Consider the following 15,174-nt stretch of genomic DNA (forward strand, 5'->3'; position numbering starts at 1 on the left):
TAATATAAAACTTACCATCCTAAACATTTGAATTGATTTCTTTTTTTTTTTTTTAAAGATTTTATTTATTTATTTGACAGAGAGAGACACAGCGAGAGAGGGAACACAAGCAGGGGGAGTGGGAGAGGGAGAAGCAGGCTTCCCGCAGAGCAGGGAGCCCGATGCGGGGCTCGATCCCAGGAACCTGGGATCATGACCTGAGCCGAAGGCAGACGCTTAACGACTGAGCCACCCAGGCGCCCCTGAGTTGATTTCTTTTTAATATCACTGTTTCCATCAGGTTTTCCTGCAGCTCCCATCTCAGAAGACCAGCCATCAGATGCTGCCACAGGGAAGGGGTGGGTGGGTGGTCATCTTTGGGGCTCAAGCTGACTGTCTGACTACATTATTGAGATGATGGTCTGGACATCCAGGCTTTGTGGAAATGAAGGGATTGCTAAACGACCTTCCTTTAACATATGCAGGGTCAGCCTTGGTGGATTAGATAGCAGAGTTGACCACTCCCCGTGTGGGAAGGGCTCAGGTAATGACAATGAAGAGATGGCGAGCCACCCCTTCCCAGCCCAGGGCCATGGAGGAAACATGGTAAGAGTAGCAAGGGGCGTGTGGTGTGTGCTCTGATTTCTTCCACCCAGGGCCCAGTGCTGGTGTGGCTGAGGGGATGCTGAGAAGAGAGGGGTCTCACTCCAACCAGTGGGGGATTAGAGGAGGTCACTTAGAAGCCTGCCTCTGTACCAACCTGTGGGTGGCCACAAGAGGGTAAATGTGGGGGCATAGTGGGGTTAGGAAGAGGGAGGCCCCAGGTCAGCTTTCTCCACTGGATGGGCCTGAGAAGTGTCCCTGTGAGCCCAAAGAGGGCTGGAAAGTAGCTGAGCGTGTGACTGGGAAGTTTACCAGAGGGCTTGTGGCAATAGGAATGAAGTTGCCCGACAGCCAAGGGTCATAGGGTAGACGAGCTGTGCTGAGCATCCAGTGAGAGTCCCAGTCAGACATTAGGGGGCCAAGGGTAAGGTGAAGTCTGCACAAGATCAAGAAAGCAGAGCAGGCTTCTCTGGCCATGGACTTCAGGCCACTACTTTAGACGACTGAGAGGAGTATAAAGCCCTGTGTCAGTCCGCCTTTGCTAGATAAGGCTGCACTAACAAACAGCCCCACAGCTCTGTGTCTCAAAACAGCAGTGTCTTGGGTCGCTTGGGTGGCCCAGTCGATTAAGCGTCTGCCTTCGGCTCGGGACATGATCCCGAGGTCCTGGGATCCAGCCCCGCATCGGGCTCCCTGCTCAGCAGAAGAGTCTGCTTCTCCCTCTTCCACTCCCCCTGCTTGTGCTCTCTTGTTCTCTCTCAAATAAATAAATAACAATCTTAAAAACAAAACAAAACAAAAAAACCAGCAGCGTTTTTCTCATTCACGTCCCACGTTGGTGGCTGTGGTCAGCTGGGCCCTGCCCCGTGTCTTCTCAGTCTGGGGCCCCGACTGAAGGAACAGCCCCAGTGTAGACCACATGGTTCTCAGGACAGGAGAAAGAATAAGAGAGCTGGCGGACCCTGACACTGGCTCTCAGCACATCTGCTTGAATGTAGCACATGTCCCGCGTTCTCATGCCACTGGCCAAGCCGGATGCACGGTGGCCACATCGGTGGGGTGGGGAAGGATGGCCCTCCCACTGAAATCCCTGCGAGTCACATGGTCACGAGCAGAGGTGTGGTGCCCTCTTTCAGGAAGGGTTCATTGCCTCTGCTAGCAGCCGGACCCGTTGCAGGACGAAGTGCTAATGGGGACCAGACCATGGCAGAGAAAAGCTGCCGTGTCTTCTGCTCACCTAGGTATGATCCCAGCAGGACCGGCAGCTGCTCTCACAGACCGGGGCCTCTGTCTCCCCTGAGCCTCACCGTCATCCCTGCCCGCCTCCCAGGGAATGCAAACACAGGCATCCATGAACCTTTTTTTGCTGCAGGAGCTGTTTTCCTAAGGCTGATAGGATCAACCTGTTCTGCACCTCAAACCTGTTTTCAAAAGGACTTCCCTGCTTTTTTTTTCTTTCTTTGCTTGCAGAATATTTTTATAACATACTTCGCACAGAATAAACAGAACCTAGGAGAACAGTTATTAAAGAGCTAGAAAACGCTTTCCTCACACTTGTCTTCTTTTATTTCTTCCTCCTTCAGCTGGGTGGCTCTTGGTTGGGGCCGCGCAGGTGAACCTGAGTGAATGAGCTATGAATCATGACAGGACATCTGACAAGGTGCCTGGCATCCACCCTACCTCTAAAGGAGCTGGGACACCCCCTCCCCGAGCCCTCCAGGCAAATTCTTGCTCAGCCCCATTTTGTTAATTTATAGGTTGCAGAGCACTCCCTTCGCAGCTCCTGGGGCCACTGGGCTGGGCTGGCTTGACAACAGGTGCGGGGCGGGGCAGGGGGGTGGTGGCCGCGCTCAGGGGACGGGAGGGGAGAGGGAAGGCCTCTTTCCCCATCACTTCAGCCCCACCTTTCAAGGTGCCTAATATTCCGCCATTGGAACCCCTGCCCTTGGGCCCAGCGCAGATGTCAGGAAGGTCCCACATTAAGCTGTGAAGGCCTCAGCACAATGAGTCCCTTGTGACCACCAGAGCCAGGCTGCAGGAAGGCGCTGGGGAACTGTGGGAAGCGGGGAGAGGTTCCAGGAGGGGGGATGGGAGCTCAGCAAGGGGTGGGAAGAGTGACCCAGGTGAGAGACCTACGTACACCACCAGCAGCCCCTTCTGCCCCCAGCTGGCCTCGGCTCCCCCCTACAGTTGCAGCAAGAGAGGGCGCACATGGAGGAAGCAGCCTGGCTTGTGTCCCTGGGCGGATGGAGGACTGGCATGGGAGCACCTCCGGGATGAGCTGGGTCTCCTTCCTCCCATCCCTCTGTGGAAGGGTGGGGTCTCTGCACTGCTCCCATAAGGCGTCCCTGTTGGGGGCAGGGTGGTCAGCGGGAAGGGCCCTGGGCAGCTCGGCATGGGTGGGTGGGTGAGTGGGGCTGGGGGTGGCTGAGGAGCAGGAGAGCTCTTCCCTACTCCCAGTCAGCCCACTTCCCAGGACCCTCAGAGTGCGGAACTGAAAGGAAGGCTGCCTGCCGGGGGCCTGGAGACACCATTTCGACCATCTCCTGTGTGACGCATCCCATGGTTTTTGTGGAGGCAGGCCCTGAACCTCCTCTGCCGTAGCTCCCCCCAGAGCCCTGGGTGGCTGATGGACTCACTGGCTCTGAGGAACTCATGGCTGATACCAGTTAGAGGTGTACTCCCTCCCAGGGGGATCTGCCCTTTAATAAGACTCACTAGAGGCTGGATCACCAAGGAAAGAAAGGAGAGGGAGATCATTTGAAGCAAGGAATGCTTCTGCTCACTCCTGTCATGAAGGTAATACTAGACATCACCCATATTGGTAGAATATACTAGAATTTGCGAAGCCATTTCACATATGGTACCTTACTTGCCCCTCCATCAATTGATAGGGGTAGGCATTTGCAGACGAAGAAACTGAGGCCCAGAGAGATCAGGGATGTGTCCAAGGCCACATAGCCGGATGGTGGCAGAGCTGGGTCACGGAGTGGATTCTTCCCCTCTGAGCTAGGTCCTCTCTCGGGTGCTGGCCTGCAGGGGCTCAGCCTGGGCACAGGGGTGTGAAGAGGGAAAAGCCCCGAGAGGCATGTGGAGGTGCGGATGCGGTGGGAGATGTGGACTCACAGGACCTGCCTTAGGATCTGAATTCCATCTCTTTCTCAGAAGTTAGCTAACGCCTCAGAGCCTCAATTTCTTTACCTGTAAAGTGGGGATACCACCCCTCCTCCAGCCTCTCCTGCTAGGGTTATCGTGAGGACCAGTAATGAGATTCCGGGATTGAAGAATGGTTGCAAAATGCAAAGGGCTGCCCTCATGCTCCATTCCAGGAAGTGAGGGCTGGACTCTCTTTGCGCTGTTCACACCCTTCCTTTTGGGGGAGGCAGCAGGCTCAGAAATAGCCTTTGCTTCTGTCCTCCCTGTTTCCCCCGGGATTGGGGCTGAGTGTTTTCTTCTTGAAAAACAAAAAAATCAAAGCAGTTGCAGAAAACCCAAAAGCTCATTTCTGCTTCCCCTCAGCTGCCCTTCTGCTCTCTGGGGCCAAGAGGAGAGGATGCTGCTGGAAGCCTGGAGTTAGCTCGAGCCTTCCAGAGTCCTCCCTGCCCTGCAAGGGCCACCAGCAGAGGCCTGGGCAGTGTTTGTCATCTGTTCCAAGGCCAGTGCTGCTGGGACCCTGATCTTCCTTGGGAGGTGGGACAGGGAGAGAGGAGCCTGAGAGCACCAAGGAGCCACCTGGACACGCCAGAGAAATGGGTTCTCTCCTCTTAGCCAGAAATAATCATTCACTGCAACAGACACCTTTCTGGCCATTTGCAAACTGGTGTTCAGAATCCTTTGAGTCTCTTTTTCCTCCTCTAATGATCAGTGGATGAGTTTTCAGGGCATGGTTATCTTTTTCTAGAAATAGGGAGAGACCAGTTGCAGCACACGTGTTGTGTGGGCCAGCCAGGCGACAGGTCCCAGATGGGCGAGGGCCACAGAGTGGGGGCTGTGGACACGCCTTCCCGCCCCGGACCCAGGGGCTTGCCCTGAGATGGTTAGGTGGGCCCGCTGGTCCACCCGCGTCTCCTCAGCGGTGTCTGAGGGGGATCGTCACTCAGAACTTGGTGATGGCAGCAAATGGGATTCGTTGAGAGGAGGCTCACCTCTATACAGATGAGCTATAAACAAACTGTTTCCTCAACAGTTCGGGAGTCCTATCCGTGGCAATCTCAGACAATACAAGGTTTGTGTCTCGTGTTAATTGCCAATCCTTCTTCAACGGGAGACTGAGAAAGGAATGTTCCAGTCCACGTTCTTGATCAGGTTTCCAGCATGTCCAAGTTCTGCCCTTTCTTCTGACCCTCCTCTTGCTCCAGACCATTTGGAATCCCTCTTGGGTGCACGCCAGCGATGCCCTTTCTTCTTAGGGCTTGCTGCCTAGGAAACTCTTAGTTTCCCTAACTTCCCAACGTTGGATTTAGAATACGGAGTTCAGCGGGCCTGTTTTCATAGCTCTGTTTTTTTTTGCCGTCTGCTCCACCACAGGCTGGCCGGGAGCCTGGGGGGTGGGGGTGGGGGTGGGGCTCCCAGCCAGCGTACATTCTGCTAATGAAGCGGGCTGTGCCCAGAGCCTTCTTTCTGCCACCGCCGGGTAGGTACAGTTCTTCTCTTCGCCTCAGATCTTGATAGGAAAGGCACAACGTCTGATTATTATGTCCAAGTGTTTTCCTCTATTTTACAATAGAAGCGTTTTCTAAACTAATTATCATGTGGCTATTCACTGCCACCTACCCATATACACCCCCGCATGTGTTATTGGAACATACTCACCCAAGGACCGGGCGTGAGGTGGCATTGGAGCCTATGTGTTTCTTAGCCTGGGTTCTAAGGGCTGGGTACAGGGTGCCCAGGGAGGATCCAGGGAGGCCGATCATGTAGTTACGGGGTTTTGTTTGAGGGGTTTGGGAATTCATTCTGGAATGGGGAGGAGTGGCTGGCGAACACATCACCTGCCTGGTGGGGTCTGGGGAGGAACCCACTGACACAGAACCGGGGATTCATTCATTTTCCTAAATAACTGATGGTCAAATTCTTCTTTGACAATTGTCTTCTTTGACAATTTCACAATGGAAATTAGGAAATATTTTTAACTAAATGATAGTAAAAAGAGTACATTGCAGAACATGTACGATGTAGTTAATGCCAGACTTAGAAGAAAATTTACAGACTTACATGCTTATATTAGAAAAGAAAGGCTGAAAATCAATGATTCAAACATCCAGCTCAAGGGGTTAGAAAAATAAATTCAACCCAAAGAAACAAAATCTAAGGCAAATTAAACACAAAGAAAGTAGAATGGTAAAAATAATGAAGATGTGAGCACAGATTAATAAAATCGAAAACAGACAAGCAATAGAAAGGAACCGCAAAGTTGGTCTTATGAAAATACCGGTGAAATTAACAAGCTTTTGGTAAATTCAATCATGGAGAGAGGAAGGGGGAGAGTGAGAGAGGGAGAGGAAGGAGAGAGAGAGTGGGAAGGGGGAGGGGGAATGGGGGGGTGGAGGAAGAGGAAGAAAGAATGAGTAATTGATACCAACAGTGAGGTAGGGAATTGAGATTCTACAATAATAGAATAATAATTCTATTATTAAACAGACAGTAAGAAGATATTATGGACAACTTATGCCGATGTGTTTGATAAATGAAATGGACCAATTGCTTGAAAAAACACAACTGAAATTTGCCACAAGTAGAAAATCTGGAAACTCAAAACTTACAGAAATTGAATCCTTAGGGGGTCTTGGGTGGCTCAGTCAGTTGGTTAAGTGTCTGCCTCCAGCTCAGGTCATGATCCCGGGGACCTGGAATCAAGCCCTGCATGGGGCTCCCTGCTTGGTGGGGAGTCTGCTTCTCCCTCTCCCTCTTCCTGCCACTCCCCCTGCTTGTGCTTTCTCTCTCTTCATTAAATAAATAAATAAATAAATAAATAAATAAATAAATAAAAAAAATCTTAAAAAAAAAAGAAGAAAGAGAGAAATTGAATCCTTACTCAACTCAATATATGCTTCCTGCAAAGGGAACTCTAGGCCCAAACACCTTCAGTAGCGAATTTTACCGAGCATTAAAGGAAGAAATAATGGCAGTATTACATGATCTTTTGCAAAGAATAGGAAAAGGGGAAACATTTCTCAATCTGTTTTCTGAGTCTAATAAACCCTTGATACCTGATAAGGACATTACAGGAAGGAAAAATTCCAGGCCTATTTGTCTCATGAATATAGATGCAAAGTTCCCTAAAGAAATATTAACAAGCCAAATCCAGAGATACACAAAAGATACTAAATTGTGACTAAATTTGGCTTATTACAGAAATGCAAGATTGGCTTAGCATTTGAAAAGCAATCAGTTTGGTTTATCGCATTAATGGGATAAAGGGAAAAAGCATAAGGTCATCCTAATTGGTGCAGAAACATTATTTAATAAAATTTAACATACATTAATTGAAAGCACTCTTAGGCAAGAAGAGACAGAACCAACAGGATGTGTGTGATAGTGTATGTGCGTGTGTGTGTGTGTGTGTGCATAAAGAGAGAAAGAGAGATTTTAAGCAATTGGCTCACTGGTTCATGCAGTTACGGAGGCTGACATGTCCTAAATGTGTAGAGTAGGCCAGTGGCTGGAGAGCCAGGCAGGAGCCGACGCTGCGGTGGGACTGGTAATGCTGAGCAGAGGTGAGGATGTGATGCCCCGAGAGCTCTTACACATTGCTGGTGACGGCATAAGTTGAAAACTGTATGAACACGTGCATACCCTATGACCCAGCAAGCCCACGCCTAGCTGTACACCCCCTGGAAATGCATTCATAGGACTCCCGAAAGTCATGTATGCAAATGGCCTTTGGAGCTTTATATCGGACCCCGAAACCAAATGTCCATCATCAATAGAATGGCTAAACAAATATTGGTATATTCATACAGTGGATACCAGCCTGCAATGAGAATGGTTATTTAGCCACGTCGAACAACATGGGTGAAACCCACAAACATAGTATCGAACGAAGAAGCCAGACACATAAGAGTATACGCAGCATGATTCGGATTATATAATGCTGGACACCAGGCAAAACTCATGTTCGGTGTCAGAGGTCAGGATGGTGGGTGACATTTGGGTGGGAGGGAGGGGGTGGTGATTGCAAAGGGCGTGGACAGGGCTTCCGGGCTACTGCTCACGTGTTTCTACTTCGCGGGACGGTTGGCCGGGCCGCATGGTGCAGCCACTTTGGGAAATTCATTACGTTTACATTAAAAAAATTAAAAAGTGAGAAAGAACAGGGGAACGTGATCTGGAGATTGCACGGAGAGACAACTCTTTCCAGAAAGTTTGCTTTCAGGGCAAAACGGGAGGCGAATGGGCAAGAGGGATTTTTTTCGATTTAGTCTGGCTTTGGAATTCGGATGTGTTTGCACGCTGTTGGGAATAAAGCAATCAAGGCCAGAGCATGGATGAAGCTGGAGGGGAGGCCAGGATGGCTCGAGTGGCGTCTGTGAGCAGTGAGGGTGCAGGAAGGGGGCGCAGGTGCCAGGCAGAGTCCGCCCAGGCCCGCAGATCACCCAGCGAGGTGTGCAGGGAGCTCACACAGGCCCCCTCCTCCCCAGGGCACCTCCTGTCCCATTGCCCAGGCCTCCTGCCCCGCAGGGGGCCTGCCCCAAACTCACTCTCTCACACCCAGTTGGATTCTTCGCTTCCTGAAAGGGAGACAGGGGCCGGAAGGTGCAAGTGAGTGGCCAGCACCCTTTGGGCAAGGTGCAGGAAGAGCTTATGGCCGTGCAGGAGGTGGAGGTCCCAGCCTGAAATGGGCTTTGAGGGGTATTCTGTGGATTTCTGTCCTCAGGAGCTCTTGTCCTGATTGGTTGGTTCTGGGTACATCAGGGGATGGCCACCGGGCATTGGTCGCCTGGTCCTCTGCCCTCTGTCCCATTCCTGACCTGCTTGGGGCAGTGGCTGTCTGGCCACTCACCACTCTTAGAGGACCCCAGGGCTCTCCCTGTGAGCAGGGGGAGGGACTCTTGGCTTCGGGAAGGGCAGGAAGCCAGCTTAAAAAAGCACATTCCTTGGCAGGTTAAAAAACATTTTTTTTTAAGTGTAAAGACTTAACCTTTGCTAGGAAATGGTTGCGGTATTTTCTTTAAATGAAAAGAGACCATTGTAAGTGGAACTTTGGAAAATACACAACATCCTGGTGCCTTTCTCCAGGGCGGTCCCAGGCAATCCTTGTCAGGCCGACTCTGGTCTTTCCTCCAGATGGTCTCTCCTTGTACTGTGTGAAGAGCCTGGACCAGCAGACTGGCCCCTGGAAAGGCCACTGGAATGCCGGGCCCCTCCCCAGAAGGGGACGCCCACGCAGAAGGGGCTTCTTGCTTCCTGCAGTGGCCTCCACTCAGGGCCAGCTGTAAAATTTGTGGGCCAAATGCAAAATGAAAATGCAGGGCCCCTGGTTCAAAAACTATTAAGACCTTCAGGATGGTGACAGCAGAGCATTAAACGGAGTGCGGAGCCTCTCAGAGCACAGACCCTTCTAGTGAAGGACCCCGTGTGACCACCCAGGTCCCAAGCCTAGCCTCCACTGGATTCTGGCAGATCATATCACTCTCATTCTGCAGGCCAACTTGAGTTTTTGAATCTTCTCTCTTAGGTGGTACCTCCAGGGCCAGACAGGGATGCCAGAGAATACAGGGCAGGGCTCAGGGCTTCCTTCTGGGGTCCCACCCCCACCCCTCTCCCACATACCACAGCTGGCAACAATTTCCCAAGCTGGCTCCTTGCTCGGATTTCTTTTACATTTCATAGATTGAGCCCCTCGGTCGTGAAAACATTCTGGGTTGAATCTGTGCTTGCTTGTAACCCGGGGGTCTGGGGTAATCAGGGAACACAGAACCAGCTGCATCGAGTGAGTGCTGGGTTCCTTGATGCTCCTTGAACTGTTTGCAAGCCTTCCTACAGGGCCTACTGTAAATAGGAAAGTACAAACACATGCCGATCTTGCAGTGAATTAAAACCATCCGCTGCTTTCCCTGAATTTTAACACATACTGGCTTGTGTTGATGCAGCATTTATTACCTTGCATGCTACTTACAGACTTGTGTAGCTCTCGACGAGGTCAGGCCCAAGCATCTGTGCCTTCCTGGGTCCAGGAGGCCCATCTCGCCCTACAGCCTTGTTCCCGGGGGGCAGCCTGACCTCACAAGCCCAGACCCTCACCAGAGCTTTGCGGTCCGATGCAGTGGGCCACGAGCCACTTGTGGCTCTTGACCACTTAAAACGTTGCTAGACTGAATTGAGATGTGTTGTTCATGTACAATAGATACCTGCCTTTGAAGGCTTAGTTCAAAAAAAAGGATGTAACACATCTCGTTACTAATTTTTTTACATTGATTACATCTTGAATGGTAATATTACTTAATATAATGGATAACATAAAATATATTATTAAAGTTAATATTGCATGTTTCTTTTTCCTTTTTTAATGTAGCTACTAGAGAATTTTAAATGGTATTTGTGGCATTGTAATTCTATAGGCAGAGCTGTTCTGAAGCCTCTTCTTGCGTATTTCTATGTCCAAGTGTATGTGAATTTCACACACACACACAGACACACACAGACACACACACCCCTGAGCAACTGACAGAATCTTGGAAGGAAAACCAGGCCCGGTGAGATCATGTGACTTGACCCCGAGTGCTGCCTCCTCCAGGAAGACCTCTCAGAATGTCCTGGGGCCACCTAACACTGTGGAGCCAGGGGCCTTTGTCTGGCCATGGGTGATCTGTCTGCCTTGTTTTATCCTCCAACACATACCTATTGAATAGCTACAGTTGTGAGGCCCTACAGCATAGTGACATCACCGTGCAGGCTCTGGACTCTGCATGACCTGGATTCTGGGCCTGGCCCTACCGCTTATGAGCTGTGTGCCCTTGAACTAGTTACTTACCACTTCACGCCTTGGTCTTTTCATCTGTAAAGTGGAACTTAGAGCACTGAGGCAGAATCAGGATGGTGACCCAGGAATCTCCCTCACAGGCTCACTGTGAGGATGAATTAGGACAAGGCACAGAGACAGCCATCCGGCCCCTGGACTTCATAGGGCTCAGCTGCCTCTGAGGAAGGAAGGGACAGGACCGAGGGCAGCAGGTAAGTGTGGCACCTATGATCCTGGCAAGTCTCCGAGGCAGAGCAGAGAGACCCTGTACTGGCCAGGACATGGTGCCAAAGGTGGGAATCCAGGAAGGTGTCTGCTCAGGATGCCAACCTAGAGGGCCTGGCATAGGCGGGCTTGGGGGGATGTCTGGGTTGATGATGGGGAGCTAGAGTATGAGTGAGGAGTGGGCAGTTCTGAATGCAGAGCATCCCCCCAGCTGGAGTCAAGCTAATGGGCAGGGCCGAGGGAGTGGGCTCAGATCACATCCCAAGTCCTAAATTGGTGGATGTGCAGGGTTGAACCCATCTTTTCCTTGCAGTCTTGCTCCTCTAAGGCAACTTAATTTGGGTAATGCTTGTTGATGAAACACATCCCAAAATGTCAGTGGCTGAATGTAATAGACTTTAATGTCCCCTCTGCAAGGGGCTGAGGTGGGTGTTCCTGCTGGCCGGCAGGAGGCCTTCCATGTGGTGATTCAGGGATCTAGGCTCTGTGCATCTAGTGGCCTGCCCTTCCTTATGGCCCAGAGTTCTCTGCGGCCATCCAATGGGCAGACAGGGAGGAGCTGGTGGAGAAGGTACGAACTCTTTTAACCCCTCTGGCCTGGTGTGACCACTCGCGCTCCCACTCCAGCCAGGAGAACTAGTCACACGGCCCCTCCTAGATGTGGCTGGAAAATGAAGACTCTACACAATGGAAGAGAGAGCATCGATTTCTGGTGGCCGTCTCGCCAGCTTCCACTCTGAGGGGAGAGCCAAGCCAGCCACGGGCCCCCGTTCTCCCTACCAGGCCCCCACCGTTCTGCCACCTGCAGGTCGCTGTAGCCAGGTCCTGAGAGGGCTCCCGAAAAAGAATAGAGGAAAATAACCACGACCCTCCCTAGGGAGCAACCCAGGCAGACACACTCGAAGAGACAGTGAGCACCATGGGCTTACACTTCAGCCCCCTCCAACCACCCAGGCTTGGCCTGTAGGAACAGAACTCAGGGAGCAAGCCAGGCCTGCAGTCTGGATCTGGAGAGAGTGTGGGGAGATGGACCCACTAAGGCTTCCTGGAGCTCCTGCTGTCCCGGCCAGGGGCAGCTGGGAGTGGTCTCAGAGGGATCTCCTGGGGTCTTCTGGGCAGCTCTCCCCATGTGCTTTAGTCACTGTGCTGGCAAAATCCAAAGTCCCCGATGGTCAGGGCTGGACCGAGGGTGAGAGGTGTGGGTAGGATTGAGGGCAGGACATGTCTTATTATCTGACCAGGCTTCTTACACACCTGCTGGCCACTGAGGAGGACATGAAGGACAACAAGGCCAGCTGGGCCTCAAGTTGTTCATGATTTTATGGAGAAAATGATCAAACATCAGTACTTCTGTCTGAAGCAGAATATGCATCAGGCCCTTCAAAGAGGAGGGGTAGATGGTGAAGGCCAGAGGGGAAGGGGCTCACATGAGCAAGTCAAGCCTTCCCTTGGGGGCAATCACAGAAGGCTTCCTGGAGGCTGAGGCCTGAAGGATGCAGAGGGAAGAAATAGTGTTCCCATACGTGGTGCTTTATTATTTCCAAAGCCAGGGAGCCAGGCAAGGTAGAGAGGGTGGCAGGGACAATTACCTCCATTTGACAGGGGAGGAAGCAGCTAAGCTTAGCTTAGCCCAGCTAAGCTCTTGGCCCTAAGTTGCACAGGACTTTATGAGTGAGAAAGCAGATGTCGGCCTAGCAGCTCTGCGTTCTTTGTATGAGCTTGATAAGCACGTTTCTCCCTCAAGGCTGGTCAGGGCTAGGTTCTCAGGTGTGGCTGGGAACTCCCATCCAAGGGAGCAGATCCTCCCTGGGAGCTTCTCAGGGCTGGGTGCTCAGCCTCCCCTACAGAACATGTGTTTCCTGTTTTCCTTCCCCCCCCCCGGCTTAGGACAGAGAACAGGGTTTTCCTGAGCGGAAGAGCCTCAAAGACCTGGCCCACTACCAGCTAACTCTAGCTGATCTGCTTGCTCATGGTTCTTGTTATCCAGAATGATGAACCCCCTCACCCTCCCTCCCAAGGGTCTTTATGGCCATTACATCCCCTCCCTCTCCCAAACTTCCAAGGCCTGGAATTCAAATCCAGGGCTGGGACTCCCACCTTGGTATTCGTAGAAGACCCTTCGCTCATCAGCCGAACCCCTTGGTGAGATCTGGGGATTGTGCTGCCTTGGAACCTAGGAGCTGGGGCTCTGGGGCAGGTCTTGGCCCCGGGGCTCAGGCACTGAGCCAGGACTGTGGCCAATCCTGCAGCCATTAGAAGTTCAGAGCCCCGAGAGCTCACCCAGCTCCTCACCCCTACACTGTTTCCCACTGTCCCGGGGCGGAGGCTGGGGCCAGTGGGTGACATCACCCAGCTGTCCAGCCTGCATCACATCAGGCGAGGCGGGGGAGACCTAGGGCTCAGTGCGTCAGTCTGCTCTGAATCCGACTCAGCATCTTGTCCCACAGTCGGGTCCAGAGTGCCCCCTGCTCCTCGGATGCAAGAGATGTGCAGAATGAAAGAGGGGAAGGGCAAGAGAGCATTCCAGGTCTGCAGAGCCTTGGACCCCCCGGGTGTGGGCGTGAGCCCTGAGGAAGAAAGGCAGGATTTCATAGAAACAGAATACAATGCTGGCTGCCATTCCGTTGGGAGGAAGGGAAAATGGGGGGGGGGGGGCGGATGTAGGTCAAAGTGAACACATTTTCAGTGATAAGAAGAGTACGTTCTGAGGATCTAATGTACTGTGACTGTAGTTACCAATACAGTTTTGCAGACTGGAAAGTTGCTGAGAGTAGATCTAAGTGTTCTTACAACACGAGCACGGAGTTCATTATGTTACCTGTGTGAGGCGATGGATGTATTAATTCTCTTGATCTTGGTACTAACTCTACACAGTATGTGTGTATCAAATCATCACATTGTATACCTTAAATACATACAATTATGGTTGTCAATGATTCCTCAATAAAGTTCAAACAACAACAAAAGAAGCGTATTGGCCTGCGCTCCCCAGCGTGCCTCCCACCCTCCGGGTGAAGAGGAGGAGAGGGCCTTTCCGTTCCCTTCCCGTTCCCACCCTACCCCTGCAAAGAGGGTGCCTCCCCTGCTCAGGCCCCCGGAGACCCTGGTCCTGTGTTTGGGAATGGCTCTTGGCGGGGTGGGGGCGTTCTGTCAGATGTGGTGCTGGATTCGAGAGGACTTGGGGCGGGCGAAGGCGGGTCTGGGTACTTGAGTCAGTGTGGGTGCTTGCGGGGCTTGGAGAGATGTGACATTCAGACCCTGCCTTGGCCTATAGTCCGGAGTGGGGAAAACCACCCCCGATGACCCGGCCTTGGGGCTTTGAAACCCCCCTTCCTCACGAGGGCTGTAGGCGCGGGCCGCCCAGTTTATTAGGTACAGGTTTATCTGGGGCTAATTTAACTTAAGATAATTGTGCCAGAGGCCGCAGCCCCGAGGCCCCTGCCCGAGTAATTACTCTCCTTCCTCTTTCATCTCTGGGGGCCGTGCCCCTTCGCAGAGCTCCCTGGGCCCTCACTCACTTGGGTCCTTCCAAGGCCTCGGGAGGGGTCCTGGCAATGCTTTTGCGTGGTCTCGTGTTTCTGTTAAACTTGCAAAAGCATGTTCTGGTGACCACAGTCATTTGAGGCCGCTGCTTCTTTTCATCCCGACGTCCCCTCTGTGCCGTGCTCCCTCCTGTCCGGTGGCGGTGGAGTAACTGGTGGCATTTTGGGGACCCGGCTTAGGGAACCTGGAGTCGGGGACGCATTTGGAGCGGGCGGATGGGACGTACGATGCCGATGCAGCGCACATGTGTGACATTTCACGAAGGAGGTCTTGGGTCACTTGTGTGTAACGGGAGGGTTATTTGAGGAGGAATGGTTTCCACAAGCTCTCAGACGACCCCCCGCGCTGACCCAGCTGGTGCGATGGGGCCGGGGAGGGTCCTATGGCTCTCAGGAGGGGCGGCGTGTGGGAAGCGGTAGAGAAACAAGGTTAGAAGTGTCTGGAGCCAGAAGCCAGTCCTCGGGAAGTCGTTTTAATCTTACAACGCGTATGAAACCTGTTGAGGGTTTACCCCCAACTGACAGCGATCTTAAGAATTCACACGACATCAGTCGTGAAGCTGAAATAAACTTTTCTTTTTTTTGGTTTATTTTTATTTTTTTTAAAGATTTTATTTATTTATTTGACAGAGACACAGCGAGAGAGGGAACACAAGCAGGGGGAGTGGGAGAGGGAGAAGCAGGCTTCCCGCGGAGCAGGGAGCCCGATGCGGGACTCGATCCTAGGACCCTGGGATCAAGACCTGAGCCGAAGGCAGTGGCTTAACCGACTGAGCCACTCAGGCGCCCCTGAAATAAACCTTTCTAAACTCTGCACAGCAGAGCACATATTTCACCCAGCCGTGGTAGAGGAAGGGCCATTCT

This window comes from Leptonychotes weddellii, chromosome 10 (assembly GCF_054177405.1).
Source record: "Leptonychotes weddellii isolate Sample4059 chromosome 10, ASM5417740v2, whole genome shotgun sequence".
Classification (NCBI taxonomy): domain Eukaryota; kingdom Metazoa; phylum Chordata; class Mammalia; order Carnivora; family Phocidae; genus Leptonychotes; species Leptonychotes weddellii.